Here is an 18,667-nt window from a genome sequence, read left to right as displayed (position 1 = left end):
TCCTCTTGCTGGGCACTTCTTCTCAAGATCCATCTACCTCTTTAGTCAGCAGCTTCTGAATCTGAACTTTGACTGTGGGCTCTGAATAAGGGACCATGACTTCTTACTTGGGTAACTAAACCTCGGACTCCTGGTTTTCCTATCTTTCTTCAGATCTCTCCCAGGCCTCCCATTCCTACCCACCCAACACAAAGACAAACCCAAGGAAGTACACAGACACATACACTACCACCATCACCACCAATACCAACAACAACCAAATAGAGTCTGTTTTGTATTGGCTAGCTGTTCCTGAGCATGGAGCCTGCCCTGGTGTGAAGATTTAGGAGGTGTGGCCTTGTTGGAGGAGGTGTATCACTGGGGGTGGGCTTTGAGGTTGGGAAATCTCATGCCATTCCCAGTTACACTTCCCTCTTTCCTCCCTATGCCTGCCGGGTGGCTGTGGATCAATCAGTATGCGTGATCTCAGCTGTGCTTCATGCCACACCTGTGCGCTGCCGTGCTCTCTGCCACGGTGATCATTGACTCTAACCCCATGGAACTATGAGCCCCAGTAAACATTTTCTTTTATAACAAATGTTGCCAGCTGGGCAGTGGTGGTTCACTACATTTAATCATAGCGTTTGGGAGGCAGAGGTAGGTGGATCTCTGAGTTCAAGACCAGCCTGGTTTATAGAGTTCCAGGCCTGCCAGGGTTACACAGAGAAATCCTGTCTTGAACCCTACCCCACAAAAGAAGAAGAAGAAGAAAAAGAAGAAGAAGAAGAAGAAGAAGAAGAAGAAGAAGAAGAAGAAGAAGAAGAAGAAGAAGAAGAAGAAGAAGAAGAAGAAGAAGAAGAAAGAACAAAAGAAAGAAATGTTGCTTTGGTCATGGTGTTTGATCACAGCAGGGACATCTGCCATATGATTGGTATACCCAGTGTCTCTCCACTGAAGAAAACTAATTTTCAAGCTAGGCATTTTTACTTTGTTCAGCATGAATTGTCAGTTTCTTCAGGTTTCCAGGAAATGTTGGGTTTTCCGTTGATTGCAAAGGAATAAGTTCACTGTAGCATGGTAGTCTGAAAGAACAACCCTATAGGGCTGGAGAGGTGGTTCGGTGAAGAAGAACACTGGCTGTTTTCCCAGAAGCCCTGAATTAAATTCCCAGCAACTGCATGGTGGCTCACAGCCATCAGTAATGAGATCTGTTGCCCTCTTCTGGCATGCAGGCATACTTGCATATATAATAAATAAATCTTAAGAAAACACAATTCTGATTATGGGATTTAACATTTGATGGAGGAGGAGAAAGAAGAAAAAAGAGTCCTATTTCATAGTATCTTTGGGTCGAGGTAGGAGCACTTTAGCTAGATTCTGCTCGGGTGCTCTCTGGAGGGTCCTATTGTAAGAAGGCTCATTCATGGTTGGCAGTTATTGGCTATCACCCCAGGTCACCTAGGTTGTCTCAGGTCTCTGGGAGGTCTCCCAAGACCATTCTTTTCCACACAGCTTCTCTAGTGAGCCTCTCTGAACTTCCTGGGCCGAGACAGAATGGGTCAGATAGATCAAGAGTGAACCAGTGTGGTCACGGCACAGTGTTTTATTGCCTCTGCGGATTTGGTAGCTAGGAGCCCAGCCCGTGCTCAGTGGGAAGGGGCTTCACGAAGAGGTCACTGATGGCCATCTTGGAGGCGCCATTACAACTGCTGTAAGAGTAAGTTTACCCCATCTTCAGGAGCTCTTGATGGGGTAGTTAACACATTTTAACTTTTTATTTATTTTTAACTTTTAAATAGCATTCAAAGTACCAGGTCTCACTATAGCATTTTAAAATATGGCCCGTTTTGGTTTTGTTAAACTTCCTCTTCTCTTCCTCATCAGCCCCTTGCCATTCTCAGGGATACTCAGGGATGTATATTCTTTTTTTTTTTTTTTTTTTTTTTTTTTTGGACAGAGTTTCTCTGTAGCTTTGTAGCCAGCCTGTCCTGGAACTAGCTCTTGTAGACCAGGCTGGTCTCAAACTCACAGAGATCTGCTTGCCTCTGCCTCCCAAGTCCTGGAATTAAAGGGGTGCGCCACCACCACCCAGCTCAGGACTGTATATTCTCATCCTTTGATCAAGAATGCTGACTAATCCCTGAGGGCCTGCCCTGGCTCCTGTTCATGCCAGCTAGCTAATTCTTACTACTGTACAGTAGCAGACCCAGCACGTGGAAGGCTCCAACCCTAGGAGGTAAAGGCAGCCTAAGAGTCAGGGAACCTGTTACTTGTGGAGGTGAAGCCTCTGCAGCAGCAGCATCCAGCCCGGGGAAGTGCTAACTCTTCCTAGGAGGAAGGGTGTGAGTCTATCTTCTCTGAGGTGCAGAGCCACCTGTGGGGAGCAGGGAGTCATTGACTCAGATAAAGCTCACCATATTTATATAGAAGTCTGTATCCTATACTTCAGAGCCCAGGTTTCCCATCCAGGATCCAGGCAGAGCATTTGAGAGTGTTTGGAACTGCAAGGCTAACTAACAGGTCCTGCAGTTGTTCCTCAGCCATGCTAGGTCTTCCACAAAATAAGGAAGCCTTATAGTTAAAGGCGCAGTTTTTGCTATATCCTGGCCCACAATTCTGCAGAATAATCCTGCTCTACTGGAGACCATGAACGTACAAGGAACCCCAGGTAAAATACCACCCACCACCTGCTAACACTGCTTAAAGCCCACCCACAAGTTCCTAACTCCTGCTCTACCAGAGACCATGCTGGTACTAGGAACCCCACAAGACCAGGCTGGTACTAGAAACCCCAGAGACCATACAGGCTACCAAAACCTCAACAGAGACACTCTACTGAACCTAAAGACTTGCTAGTCCCCAGCACCAAAGGCCACTCAGACCAGAGAGGAAATAGAAACTTAAAGGAAAAACATCAAAAAAGTCCATCCAACAATTGACACATAAACCTATAATTATCCCAAACCCAGATGACTGGATGCCAGCATAAGAACACAATCAACAACATTCAGTACAATGTGGCATGACCAGAGCCCAGTTATTCCACTACAGCAAGTTCTGGATATTCCAACACAGCTAAAACACAAGAGAATGATCTTAAGTCCAATCTTATGAAGATGATAGAGACCCGTAAATAGGAAATGAATAAATCACTTAAAGAAATCTGGGAAAACACAAACAGGTAAAGGAAATGAATGAAACTGTTCAAGATCTGAAAATGGAAATAGAAGCAATAAAGACAGCTCAAACCAATGAATCCCGGAAATGGAAAATCTAGGCAAGTGAACAGGAACTACAGACATAAGCATCACCAACAGAATAAAAGAGATGGGAGGGAGAATCTCAGGTATAGAAGATACAATAGAAGAATCTGATAAAGTCAAAGAAAATGTTAAATCTAAAAAGTTCCTGACACAGAGCATCCAGGAAATCAGGGACACTATGAATAAAGACCAAACCCAAGAATAGCTAAGACTAGAAGAAGATTCCCAACCCAAAGACCCAGAAAAATTTTCAACAAAATCATAGAAGAAAATTTTCCTAACCTAAAGAAGGAAATGCTGCTGGGTGGTGGTGGTGGTGCACACCTTTAATCCCAGCACTTGAGAGGCAGAAGGCAGGCAGATCTCTGTGAGTTCGAGACCAGCCTGGTTTACAAGAGCTAGTTCCAGGACAGGCTCCAAAGCTACAGTGAAGCCCTGTCTCGAAGAAACAAAAAACAAAACAAAACAAAACAAAAAAGGAGATACCTATAAAGGTACAAGAAGCTTACAGAACACCAAATACGTTGATCTAGGAAAGAAAGTTCCCCTCCGCCAATAATAAAACACTATACATACAGAACAAAGAAAGAATATTAAAAGCTTCAAGGGAAAAAAGGCCAAGTAACATATAAAGGCAGACCTATCAGAATTACACCCAAATTCTCAATGCAAACTTTAAAAGCCAGAAGAACCTGGATAGATGTCTTGCAGGTTCTAAGAGACCATGGATACCAGCCCAGACTACTATAGCTGGGAAAAATTTCAGTCACCCTAGATGGAGAAATAAGATATTCCATGACAAAGTCAAATTTAAACAGTATCTACCCACAAATCCAGTCCCACAGAAGATACTAGATTCCAGCCCAAGGAGGTTAACTACACCTAAGAAAACACGGGAAATAAATAATTTCACACCAGCAAAATCAAAAGAAGGGAAGCTCTCTCTGTCTCTCTCTCTCTGTCTCTGTCTCTCTGTCTCTGTCTCTCTCTCTCTCTCTCTCTCTCTCACACACACACACACACACACACATGTACACACATGCACATCTCATTAGCAAGGCTGTTCTCTTCTCCCAGAATGCTTCCCTAGATGTTCGCATCACTGGGAAGTTTTAGCAGCTAGTTGCCTTCTTCTGCAAAGACTTTCAGAGACTCCATTATCTGCAGACAAGTCCTCTCTGAATCCCTCTTGCCAAAGGAGGCCGTTTCCAGCCCCATCTCTCTACTTGTTTTTGCTGAAGAGTTCCCTAGCTGGTGGTTCTCTGACAAGACATTCCCTACAGAAGATAGAGGAAGCAGGACCTGATGTGAAAGCACTCAGCTGTCCAGCTTGGATGCTTGTTTAAGGGAACTGGGAAGGAGCTGCCTGCATAGAGTACCAGTGTAGTTCTAAGAAGCTAGACCAGCAGCTGAGCTCTCAAGCCCTAGCTAGATTCCTGCCCAAGGGTCTTGCAAACTCAGTTATTGACTATGGCATCTCTACAGAAGTGAGGCCTGGGCACAGGCATTACAGGAAGTCCAGAAGACTATCAGTTGTCAATCACCTCACTCCCACCCTCCCTAGCCTCTCAGTGGTAGAGATTTGAGCATTGACAACAGGAAACCTATGGCAATGTGTGTGACTGAGTTTAAAGATTCCTGTACCCTGAAAGCCCAGCTAAATACCCATCTGAGGCCACCCTTCCACTGCCTGCACCCATCCTTGGTGCATGCTTGGTGGTCTCTCAAGAGAAAACCATGATTGGAGCACATGACACCATTGAGAGACAATGCAGAAGGTGGGCACAGGCAGCATCTTCTAAGAACCTCAGCAGGATTTCCTGGTCAGATGCAGAAAGCCTGGGACACTGAAGCTCAGTCAACAGCCTTATGGCTTTCTCAGGGTTACACGGAGAGGCCACTTTGCCACCTACGGGATTGTAGCAGCTACATAGAGAAGACACTTTGCACCGAGGGGACTGTAGTGATGTTTGCTTTCAGCATTTATAACTTTAATCTTCACCATTGGAGCCATCTCTTTGCTTAAAGTCTAATCTTCTGCAGACTGTTTTTATTTATTTGCTTTTTTTGTGTTTCTGTGTGTGTGCATTATGTGTATACAGGTATATGCAAGTGCATATATGTGTATATAAATGTGGAGACCAGAGGTCAATGTCAGTGTCTTTTTCAGTCATTTTCTACCTTATTAAGGGAGACAAGGTCTATTAGTGAACTTGGAACTCTCTGATTCAGCTAGATTGGCCAACTAACAAACCCCAAGGATCTTCACATCTCCACCTCCCCAGGACCGGGATTACAGCTGAGCTACCAGGCCAGGCTTTATATATATATAAATGTCCTGGTAAATCGAACCTGAGTCCTCATTCCTGTGAAACAAGCAGTTTATTGACTAAGCCAGCTTCTCAGGCCTTCTGGATCTTTTCCAACCCTATGCTCTCTGTGTCTTCCCCATCTTGCCATCACTTGCCAAAAATGGGCTGAATAGGTTATAAATACTTCCAGGTAATCTCATTTTCTGAGTCATTTCCTCAAGCTCAAGAATAAACCTGGGGCACAGGGTATTCAGGAGCGGGGAGGCTAAAGAGATCTGGTAGATGAGGGGACCCTTGAAGCAAGTGATCGACTGTGAAATGATGGTTGTTCCTCCCAGTGTGGTACCTGGCTGGTGAGTGACAGGCCTTTAGGGATCCTGTGGCCACGTGGGACTTCAGGAGTTGTAAGATGAATGAAGAAAAGAGAGCTTCGTGGGGGCTCTGGAAGACAGGTCCCAAGTGTGAGAGTCCTGTGCCCTGGACAGCAGAAGTGCAGAATTCAGGCTTCCTGTACCCATGGGCACCTGGCAAGGCTCCTGGGTCCTTCAGCCACAGGGTCTCCCCAGTGCATGGGCACAGAGTTGAATTTGCAGCTCTAATATGCCTGATGCTTCAGTACCCACCATAGAAACCACACACTGACAGCGGCTTCCACACACTGACAGTGACCTTAGAATACCAGACCTGGCCAGGGCACTTTCCTTATAATTCTCCCTTGGAATCTCAGAACAGTACCGTGTGCCTACCTGTCTGTCTATATAACTTAGAAGGCAAAATCCCCAAATGTTTGATAACTAGCTCTAAGTCTCTGCAGACTGAGTGACAGAGTGTGGGGTTCATATGGTCTGCACCTCTCAGAGGGGGCTCCACTTTGGAGACTGATCCTCTTGAGACCCACATTTCTGCCTTTACTCTTCCTTCTTCTGAGGTTTGTGAGGAACTTATAGTCAAAGGTCAACCTTCAGACTAACTCTTAGCATTGCTGAGAGCTGCTGGTATCAATGGCCATGGAAGTATACAGCAGATGACAACTAGTGTTCAACAGGTTGACCTACTAGATGAATCCCCCCAACTAGGCAGAGGCCATGGGGTCACTGTGGAAATCAGTTGCTCCTGTCTGTAATTTCTCGCATGTGCCACTTTATTTCTTTCATAAAGAACAGCTAAGGGGGTTTTCCCATTGCTTGTGTGTTTATCTCATGAGAATATTCCATCAACTGGGCACTTATATGGCTATGGATAGTCAGGAAGATGATTTATGCTTAATTGTGTAACTCTGATGAATAGAAATAATACTAGGAGATTTTTCACTATTCAGTCTGACATAGGAAAGTAATAGTTTCCTCAGTCACAAAGACAGCTAATTTTGGACTCAGAATAAATTCAAACAGTCCCTACAGAGAATACACAAGGATGAATTCCCGGGTGTTGTTTGCTGCTGATTCAAGGTTAGGCTAGAAGCAACTTTGTTGACATAAACCTCATTCGGTAATGGACTTCCTGTATGTACTCCCTAGTGCTCTTGATCCAGTTAACTGTTATTGTTAAGTCTTGAATTTCAATGTCATTTTCTGTCTGAGAATCCTAACCATGTAGGCTACGTGTATGACCAAGCATTACTCACTGGCTGGTCATCATGACATCCCTAGCCTAAGAGAAACTGTGTGGCTTATCTTGTGTTATGAGAATGGGTCAGGTCCTGAAAATGTGACATACGGTTGTCCAGAGTTTGGCTGTGAGAGGAGTGGTGGTGTAGAGAGAAGAGACTGTGTAAAGCTATGTAAACGGATGTGCAGAATGTGAGTGAAGTGTGTGTGTGTGTGTGTGTGTGTGTGAGAGAGAGAGAGAGAGAGAGAGAGAGAGAGAGAGAGAGAGAGAGAGAGAAAGAGAGGTGTGAAAGGGCTGCTGCTATATAGAAGGAACCATGTAAAGGCCAGTGTGAGAGAGTATGAAGAAACTGTGTAAAGTACTATGTGGTCAGAGAGCTGTGTAAATGAAATGGAGAGCTGTGGCTGTGTGGAGACATTCTCAGAGAGCTGTGTGGAGACATTCTCAGAGAGCTGTGTGGAGACATTCTCAGAGAGCTGTGTGGAGACATTCTCAGAGAGCTGTGTGGAGACATTCTCAGAGAGCTGTGTGGAGACAGATTCTCAGAGAGCTGTGTGGAGACATTCTCAGAGAGCTGTGTGGAGACATTCTCAGAGAGCTGTGTGGAGACAGATTCTCAGAGAGCTGTGTGGAGACAGATTCTCAGAGAGCTGTGTGGAGACAGATTCTCAGAGAGCTGTGTGGAGACAGATTCTCAGAGAGCTGTGTGGAGACATTCTCAGAGAGCTGTGTGGAGACATTCTCAGAGAGCTGTGTGGAGACAGATTCTCAGAGAGCTGTGTGGAGACATTCTCAGAGAGCTGTGTGGAGACATTCTCAGAGAGCTGTGTGGAGACATTCACAGAGAGCTGTGTGGAGACATTCTCAGAGAGCATTCTTAAGATAAAGGAACAGAGAAAGTTACCACCAGAAAACGTGTGTTTCCTTCTTTTCCCCTCAAAGAGGAAACTAACCCCTCAGATAGATAAGAATTTTTCCTAAGCCCTTGCTATCTGGAGACATTTCTTTTTACTACCCTGGAGCAGCTGCGGGAGCTCGCCTCCTCAGGCTGCGATACAGTATTAGATTGCTCTGCAGTGTGACAAGAGCCGGGGCTGCCTCTCGATGGAAGAGAGCAAGCACAGTGGCCTGCGTCTGGGAGGAAGATGTGTAGTCCTGCAGCTACAGGTAAGGGAAGTGAAGGGGGAAAAAGAAAAAGGAAAGGACATGCTGCTCCTAGGTGTGATGGAGGAGAGAATTTATTATAGACACATGGGAGAACATAGCCAGAGGCAGGACATCTGGGAAAGTCTGGAGTGGTCATGACCCTGAGCTGGGCTGTGTGAGGAGAGGGAGGGTGGGGAAAGGGAGATGGGAGAGAGGGGAACAAGATAGCTCAAAGGAGAGTAGACAAAAGGACAGGTAATCAAAATGGTTGTACAAGGAAGGACAGCTGTGGGGTTGGAAGCCCAGCCCCTGGGCTGGAGAAGTAAGTTTAGGGTAGGGGGGCAGGGTATGCGAGCCAGGAGGACTCTGTAACAAGTAGAAAACTGAGGGATGTCGGAGAACCTGGTGACCAGGTTAGTTTTACTATGTTAAGTTGGCACCACAGCCATTTGTCCCAGGCTTGAAACCTAACAAGGTTACATCCATGCCCTCTGCTCTCCCTGGCACCAGGTGGGCTGTATGCAGAAGTTCTCAACCTGTGGGTCATGACCCCTTGGGGGTCCCATATCAAATATCTTGCATAACAGGATATTTACATTATAGTTTATAACAGTAGCAAAATTACAGTTATGAAATAACAATGAAATAATTTTATGGTTGAAGGTCACCACAACATGAACTGCCTTAAAGGGTCGCAGCATTAGGAAGGTTGAGAGCCACTGTGCTAGAGGCACCCAAGGGGACTGCCTGCTCATATTCCTTTCTTGAGCCATGGTTGCCTGACTTGTGCTGACATATGCGAGTAGTCACTTAGGGGCTGCACAACACTGAATACAGCCCAGTGATGGCCCCCACCCACCACACGGTCTTCCTAAGAACACTGTTGAGCCAATCACAATTGATGACTTGGGTCTTTATTTTCATTCCTGGCCTTCATTAATGACATTTGGGCATCACACATACATAGCAAATGGAATTAGGATGTGCTGGAAAATGTAACTTCTCTATAGGAACTTAAAACCCAGAAACTCCCCATCTTGGTTTTAGGTCTTCTTACACAATAAGGCAGCCACTCAAGACGGCAAATTTTGGGGACAGCTTGGCAGCATTCAGCAGTAGTTCACTTCCTCTCCATCCTTCCTGCTCCAGATGGCAAGTCCAGCTCTGTAGCCTAAGTGGGATAGGACAGGGAGGGAGCAAGCCCCCAAGGTGACTGCTGACAGGCCCACATTCTTCTCGTGTCTCTCTTTCCTGTCTTTGCTCAAGCTCGAGGTCTTCTCTCCTTTCTTTGAAAACTTCCTGAAGCTGTCCTGACATCTTGGCCTCCTGCCCCATCCACAGCCATCTGCAGTTGCATGCATTTCTGAAGGCCAGTAGAGTTCTCCAAGGTAGGCAAGCAAGGGCATGCTAAGTTCAAGTGCTTGAAACCTGCAACCACTAATACCCTGCTGTTGGGAAGAGTTCCATGTGTGGGATTTACATCTTCTCTGCCTCTTACTATTCTCTTGGTATTAGTAGCTATTGATTAAATACTGGGGCTAGTGGTATAACTCAGTGGTTACACATTTGACCTACAGATATAAGCAAGGCTTTGAGTTCAGTCCCAAGAACTGCAGATAAATAGCCATCGTATTTAACTAAGTTTCAGCCATTTCTCATTAGTTTTCAATTTTGGTGTGCAGTTACACTTCTCATGCTCTATTGATCATCTTGTAAAATTAATTTCTTTTGCATTCTATAAATTCTATTACTACCACAAAATGGTCAATGATTTAAACATTAAGTGGAAGGGAAATTTAAAGCCTAACATATTATTAGTTAGCTTTAAAAACAAAACAAAAAAATGAGTAAAGTGCTTGCCACACAAACATGAGAGCCTAAGTTTGATCTCCAGATCAAACTGGGCACAGGAGCATGTGTCTAATTCCAGTTTAATTCCTCCATAAGAACTGTGGAGACAGAGATAACAGAAGCCTTGGAATCTTGAGGGCCAACTGGCTTGGTGTACACAGCAGCAGACAGCAGTAGAACGTGTCTCAAACAAGGTGGAAGATTAAACCTAACATGTAGTGTTGTCCTCAAGCCTCCATATGTACACCATGGCATGTGCACACATACATGTATGCTTCAGATAAATTTAAATAAATGATAAGCATTCATATGCCATCTAGATCCTTCTTACACCTGTGAAATATGACCTTGATGACTGATTTGGACTCAAAGGGTTGTAGGACAGGCTACCGGTGCCCTTCAGATGACCTTGTTTGGGGAGCTCTGGACAGCTCTGATAGTCAGAACCTGCACCTCTGTGCCTGAGGGACCTTTCAGAAATGACAACTCCCTTCTTCCTGCCCTGAAGGCTGTCAAAGTATTAGCAATATAGAGAGTGGCTTCAGCAAGTAAATGGTGGGTCCTATAGGTGAGCCCCATTCCCCCAACCCCCTGCATGCGAGTTGGCTCTCTGCTTCCTGGAGACCCTCTGTGAGATGGAGGATCCAGGTGCTTGCTAAAGTCACTTTTTGATAGCACATCCATGACCAGCTGCCTTCATGTCTTCTCTCATCACCCCAGCTTTTTCCTGGTGTCCTCAAATGCTTGTTACTAAACCTGATTCTGGGAAAGCCCACACTAAGGGTACAGAGATCTCCTGCAAAAACTCAGACCAGGTTTGGGCATGGTGACACATGCCTTTACTCTCAGCACCGGGGAGACAAAGGCAGCAGGATCTCTATGAGTTCAAAACCAGCCTGGTCTACATAATGAGCTCCAGGCCAGGCAGGATGACCTGTTGAGGTCCTACCTCAATACTATAAACAAACAAACAACAATGAAAACAAACCAAAAAACTTAGTTCAGAGAATAGCAAAAACGAGATGAGTTGGAAGAACAGGCATATCATCTGCTTGATTGAACTCTATTTACTTTCTATTTTGTCTCTGGATATTTCAACATGACTCTAGCTCCAAGGGTTTCCCCCCATCCATGGAGCCATTACCAGTGGGATCCATTGCTTGTCATGGAGTCTACTAGCTTTCTTTTCTGGGTGAAGTGAGTAGAGAAGATCAAGTCCCAGAGTCCATGGAGCTTAGACACCAGTGAGAAGGCTAAGTCATTTATAAGATCATTGTAAAGTAATGTGCATGGAGGGGAATGTTTTGTTGTTTTTGTTTATCTGTTTGTTTGTTTGTTAGAGAGAGAGAGAGAGAGAGAGAGAGAGAGAGAGAGAGAGAGAGATCAAAGACGTATACCTATTCACTGGGGTCAGGATTATCAGTGAAAGATTTTGCCGATATTTAAGGTTTGATCTGCTGTAGTTAGACTATAACCATTGGCTGCAAGCTTTCAAGAAGGCTCCATTTCTCCAGACAGGGGTGAGTGCAAACAGAACTAACTTGCATGTCAAGTTGGTATGTGTCTTAGGGGAAATGTCCAGAAATACAGTCTAACAACTTCTGTTCATGTTGGAACTAAGTTAGGTGACTATCCACAGCTATAGGAGAGGCTAGGAAAAGTAATATGTTCTGGAAGCTTCCACACTTCCAACTTAACTGGAATAATGTTAATTATAAAGAGAAGAGGGTTGCTACTGGATAGAAAACAGTCACGTGCCGAAGCTGAGGACCATGCCTCTGAGGAAGCGATTTCCTGATAAACCTAGAGGATAACCTCTGGCAGGAGCAGTAGAAAGAGAAAAGTGGACAAATATTACAATATATGGGTGCGGTGCGGAGGTGCACACCTGCAATCCTTGTGCTGGGGAAGCCAAGGGAGGGAAATTATGAGTTAAAGACCAGAGTGCGCTGCATAGACAGTCTGAGGCCAGCATAGGTTGCATGGTAAGACCCTGCACCCAAAAGCAAGATAACAAAGAACAAAACCCAAGGAGAGTAGAAGAGGCATTCAGTGAGAGAGAACAGCAGTATAGGAAGGAGAGAAAGATGGGTGAGAGCGAAGTTCCTCAGTATTAGCATCCCATAATAAGCGACGTTCACCGATTCTGCTCTTCCTGGCTTTCTCTAGAGTAGTTCATGAGGATTAGAGTCAAAATATAATTCTCAGAAAGAGAATATTATGTCGTACCTTTCTCATGACTCACCTCTTCCCACATATCTTCAGTCTGAGCACTAAGTGCTTTTTCCACTGGAAATATGAAATGGTGGCCCTTTATCCTGCCAAACTTCTCGTCAGCTTTGTTCTGGACATTGGAAAAAAGAAATCCTGTTTCCCGTCCTTTGTTTCCTGGCCGTGGCCTTTGATAGCACCCTGCCTTGGTCTCACAGTGTTAATTTCCACCACAGGCCCAGACCAGCTTTCTCTTCCACAGATGCTAATTAATCACTCAAAATTATCTAAGAAAGAAAATGTCTTCTCTCTCCCGAGGGCTGTTTTCTTCTTGGATCACTTTCTTTTGCTGATTTTCTTAGGTTTGTTTCCCAGGATCTTCACTGCTGAGACAGGAAGAAGTAGCAGGTGCTGAGTGCCTGGCTCTCCTGGGGAACAGGCTGGAGTAAAATTGGTGTCAGACCAGAAATGATGTCATTGGGTCACTGGCAATAAAATGAAGAGAATGGAACTCTTCAGAATTTACGACTTGGGTGTGGGATTGGGATATGATGCTGTGGCCAGAAGAGGGAGTAAGGGTAAAGATTTAGCCGGGCGGTGGTGGCGCACGCCTTTAATCCCAGCACTTGGGAGGCAGAGGCATGTGGATCTCTGTGAGTTCGAGACCAGCCTGGTCTACAAGAGCTAGTTCCAGGACAAGCTCCAAAACCACAGAAAAACCCTGTCTCGAAAAACCAAAAAACAAAACAAAACAAAAAAAACAACAAAAAAAAAACCCCAGATTCTGGGTTTACATAATTTTCCCAGCTTCAGCTTCTAGGCTGGCTGAACTTTGGCATTTGACCCTATTCAACTTTCTTCTTCTTCTTCTTCTTCTTCTTCTTCTTCTTCTTCTTCTTCTTCTTCTTCTTCTTCTTCTTCTTCTTCTTCTTCTTCTTCTTCCTCCTCCTCCTCCTCCTCCTCCTCCTCCTCCTCCTCCTCCTCTTCCTCTTCCTCATCTATAAGAAGGTAATAGTAGTTCTTTCTGTGATGGTTAATATATGTTTCAACACAACTTGGATAAACTAGCCCAGATAGCTATTAAAATGTTACTCCTGGCTGTGTCTCTAAGGATATTTCCAGAAGAAGCTAGCTGTACATGGGTAGAAATAATAAGGAGGCTCTTCCCTTCCCTACATAGGTGGGTGTGTTAGTCGGGACTCTCTAGAGGAACAGAATACATCTATTGGAAGGGGGATTGCATGACATAGCCTAGGCAGTCCAACAAGTACTGTCTTCATCCTGGAGAGGCTCAGAAGCCAGTAGCTGCTCAGTCCTCAGGCTGGATGCCTCAGCAGTGATGACCTGGGGTGTTTCTGGAGCAATCTTGGCTCTCAGTCCATGTCAGAAGGCTTATATCTGGGTCACCACCAGAAGGTGTCACCTGCTTCTTATTTCAATGAATAAAACCACACACACACAAAAATCCCTTGTGGGCATACCCAGAGGGTAAACTAATCTAGAGCATCTCTCACAGGTATGCCCAGAGGCTCATCTCCTGGGTAGTTCTAAATCCTATCGTGTTGACAAGCATGATTAACTACCACAGTGGACCACAGTGAGGTTACAGATAAAACCAGAGGAAGGATGTAGATCTGTCTGCTGGATCTGGGGCCTCCGTCCTCTCTTGCCTTTAGAGACTGGACTGGGGCTGGGAGGCGCACCATCAGCCACCCTATTCCTCCGACCTTTGAACTCACTGCCTTCCTGGTTCTGCAGCTTACAGGCTGCATGCCATAGGCGTTCTCGTCTTCCTAAACGCATGTGCCAATTTCTGATACCTTTTCATATGTATGTGTGTTTCCACCCATCCATCCTATTGGTTCTTCTTCTCTGAAGAGCTCCAGTACATTGTGTAGTTCATTTATGCTGAGGATGAAATAAAATGACCTATGTAGACTTCTGGCTCATAGTGCCAAATAGTTGGTTCTTGATATATGATCTTTATTTCTATTTCCAATGAGAATTTTAATTAATAATATTTTCCATCTTAGCTACAAGAGGAAAATATTTAGAAGACAACTCATTCCTTTGTGAAGAGGCTGCCTTGGCATGAGTACATGATGTGAAAATGATTGGCATCGACTTGGTGGCCTTTCTCTATGGATTCTTGAGGTACAGATAATATACTCCCATGAGTGAGGCCACTTTGGATAAATGACATTTCCAAGTGTTCTCAGTTTGGGAGTGGTACTCACTTTGTATCTTACTTTGGAAGTGCCCAAATGAGGGACATATCTGTTGTGGGGTCTCTCCAGCTGTCAGGGATGTCGTCTGCTGACAGATTAGGAAAGCCAGCTGAGGATGTGGATTTAGGAGGCTTGTTTCCCTCCCATCATTCCATAGAGAACACACCTCACTTCAGTCTTTCTGCTAGCCAGTTAAAGCTGTGTTGCTATTGACTATAATTCAGGACTTTCTTCACTCACTAAATGGTGGACTTCTGGAAGGTAGTTGTAGACTCAGCTGAGAGATCTTAGGTCTGGTACAATATGAGTGTCTATTATCCAGGCACATGACACTAACATCTTTGCTGTATGTGTTAGGACAGAATAGACAGTGTGCAGAAATGAGGACCCTAAAATACCAGCGGCTTGACACAGCAGAAAGTTATTTTTCTCACACTGCGTGTTCAGATCAACATCAGCTGTCACTGGTAGAGAGGAGGGTGACAATGACAATTACATTCTAATTCTTATAAAGCACTGCCTGCTTTCTAATAGCTCAATCAGGTCCTGTAGCCAATTAACCTTAGGAAAATTCTCTTGCCACTTTTATAGCTGGGATGATGGTAAATTTTTATTGCCAATTTGAGTTAAAAATAAATAAATAAATAAATCTTTGGGAAACACACCTCTATGTGTGTCTGTGAAGATGTCTCCAGAGAAGACTTACAAAGAAGGGAAAACCTACCCTCAGTGGGTGGCACCACCTCGTAGGTTGGAGACCCAGGCTAAATTAAGGGGGTAAAGTAGAAAGCCATGCGAGCACCAGCATTTACCTCTGATTCCTGCTCTTCTGAGATATGAGCAAGCAAGAAGCCTTATGCCTCTGTTGTCACATCCTTGAGTGCTGATGCCACCATGCCTTCCCCATCATGGTATTCAGTACCCCAAACCATGAACCAAGATAAAGCCTTCCTCTCTTAAGTCACTTTTTGTCAGGTATTTGGCCACAGAAGCAAGCAAAGTAACTAACGTGATGTTATTAAGAGAGGTAGGGCCTTGTGGGAGACACTCAGGTCAGGTCATGGGTAGATGCCAACAAAGGACACAAACTTCCCCCCACCCTCCTCCTTCTTCTTCTTCTGGGAGCAGGGTTTCTCTGTTTAACTCTGGCTGTCCTGGAACTTACCCTGTAGACCAGGCTGGCCTTGAACTCACAGAGATCTATCTACTTGTCTCTGCCTCCCTGAGTGCTGGGATATAAAGCGTGCACCACCACCCAGCTTCTTTTTGCTTCTTGGCCATAAGATAAACCATTTGCTCTACCATGGTTCCCACCATTGCTATCTAGTACCCACCCTAGAGACTTAAAAAGCAATGAATTCAATCATTCATGGACAAGAACTCCCAAAAACATGTGCTACAATAAATCTTTTCTCTAATAGGTTAGTGTTCCAGGCATTTTGTTATAGTGATACAAAGGTGGACAACACATATTAGTGTTAATGTTTTTCCCATCATAGCTTAGCTAAGATGATGCATGACTGTAATCACAGCTACTTAAGAGGCTGAAGCAGTAGGAACCTGAGTTTGAAGCTAGCTTGGGTAACATTGCAAGGCCTTTTCTAAAAAGAAAGAACAGGTTTTTTTGTTTTTTTATATGTTTGTTTGTTTGTTTTGGTTCAAAGTGGCCTGCCTATAGTCAATGTGCCTTGAGTCTTTGAAATTACCCGGTTGAAACCGCAGAACACTGACTAGCAATCTAGTGAAAAGGAGACAGAAGAGGCACTGGAAATGCTTACAGAGAGTAGCTTTTAGGCAAGGAGGGGGGCTGGGGCTGGATCTCTGTGCTGGAGCAGTTGCTTAGTATGTGTGCCACCCTAGGTTTGACCTCCAGGACAGGAAAAGGACAGAGTAGTGTTTAATCTTCTCACTTTGTTCAAGATCAAACCTGTCTCATGCCTTCTGTTGAATCTTAAAAAAGACACAGAAAGTTTGGGCAGTCACACAGTTGATGCTGGTTTCCTTTGATAAATGATCAGAGTAATCTTTGTAAGAATAGGAGATTAAGAAGGCAGGGAGAGAGCTCAGTGGATAAAGAGCTGGCTATGCAAGTGTGGGAACTGTAGTCTGAGCTCGTAGGACCCATATTTTAAAACACCAGGTAGGTGTGACAGCCTGCCTGTAATAACAGCACAAGGAGGTAGAGACAGGGGTGATCCAGTTAGTTAGACTACTCAAACCCTGTGTTCATTTAGAGACCTTGCCATGGTTAAAAAACAGTGAAAGTGGAGAGTGATTGAGGAAGAAACCTATAACGATTAGCATCACCTGAGAGGAGAGAGTAAATCGAGGGATTTCCTAGATCAAGTTTGTCTGTGGGCACAGCTCCTGGGGATTGTCTTGACTGTTAATTGTTATAGGAAGACACAGCCCACTGTGGGTGGCACCATTCCATAGGCAGGGGGGTCTCCTGAAGAAGGAGAAAGCTGTATGAAAGGAATTAGGCTGCATGGATAAATTTCCTTTTCTTTGTGTTTTGTTTAAAGAAGCTTTATAGTTTATGAGGTCCCATTTGTCGGTTGTTGGCCTTAATTCCTGGTCTCTCTGCTCTTGACTGTGGATATAATGTGTCGTGCTTCAAGTTCCGGCACTGGCTTCCTTTCAATAGTGGGCTGTAATCTAGAGTTTTAGGCCGCATAAAACCTTTTTCCCCCCATGTTGCTTTTGGTCAGGAATTTTATCACAGCAACAGAAATGAAACTAGAACACATCTTCAAACCAACATACACACACGCATACACACACACACCTTCAGACACATGCATACTTGTACACACACACCTACGTACCTGTGCATACTTGAACACACATCAGTACACACATGCATCTGTACACATTCCAACATGTATATACACATGCACACATACCAAATATACATGTAATAAATGATCATAGATTTAGAGTATATAGAACCTTTTCCCAAGGGTGACCAGAATAGACTGTCACGAGTGTAACCCTTTATGACAATTTCTTAAGTTGAGAATGTTAGCTAGTTAGTTGAAGGATTCCTTCAGATGATGCTTGCCAGGTAAAACAAGAAGATACTGGGCTTCTCACTGTTAAGCATAAAATGTGTGAACAAAGCCAGCAAAGGAACCAACCTTTTCTGCCTCCTAGTCACATACCTGGTGCTGCTTTAGGCATGACATTCGCACGACCACATCCCAACAAGGCCCTGTGGCTTAAGAACTACTGTGTTCTGCCCAAGCTCACTGTCTGGTCCAGGGTAAGGCCAAACCCAACAGGGAGTGAAGGAGACTGAGTACTGGGGGAGCCCCCTGGAGCTGGTGGAGGACTTGAGCAGGTGGGAAGTGCCTGTTCGGGGATTTTCACGTGAGGAGTCGAGGCACAAATGAATAGAGTGTCTCTCTTATCAATTAAGGCTGAGTTCCAGTTCTGAAAGCAATAGAGCAACATGATGCTCCCTGTCCTGGTGGAGGGGGAGAGCGTGCTGTCTGGAATCGAGCTCTTTGAAAGCTAGCCTGCCCTGGGAAAGGCATGGCTGTTACCCCAGACTTCTTTATACTGATCACAGGGAAATGCTGGAAGCCTCTGCTCCTCATTAATTCAGGCCACAGCATGGCTGTGGCAGAAGATGGAGCAGAGCTCCTGGGGTTTCCTGGGGTTCCTGTTTGATGGCTTAGCCACACTTCAAAGTTGGCTGGTTTTAATGGACTGGCAAAGGGTTTTCATTTCCCAAGATTCCCTTCTCTTCTCTTGTCTTTCCCCTTTTTCCCCTTCCCTTCCTCTTCCCCTTCCCTTCTCTTTGGTGTTAGGATCACGCTTCATATCTGTTGGGCAAACACTACCCTGAGCTATTCCCCAGCCCCAGGAAGGGATTCCTCATACATTCTCTTTACTTTGTGATGATTGGTCAGTCTAAGGGCCCTCCAGGATATTCACTGGTTCCACGAGCATGTTTTTAGTACCTTCCCTGTACTGGGTCTATCTTGGCAATCTTATGGAAGACTTAGAATCCAGTCAGGGATTCAAAGCAAGATACGGGTGGTAAGCTGAGTTTCTGTTTTAT

The sequence above is a fragment of the Chionomys nivalis genome, chromosome 14 (assembly GCF_950005125.1).
Source record: "Chionomys nivalis chromosome 14, mChiNiv1.1, whole genome shotgun sequence".
NCBI lineage: Eukaryota > Metazoa > Chordata > Mammalia > Rodentia > Cricetidae > Chionomys > Chionomys nivalis.
This window is presented reverse-complemented; position numbering follows the sequence as displayed.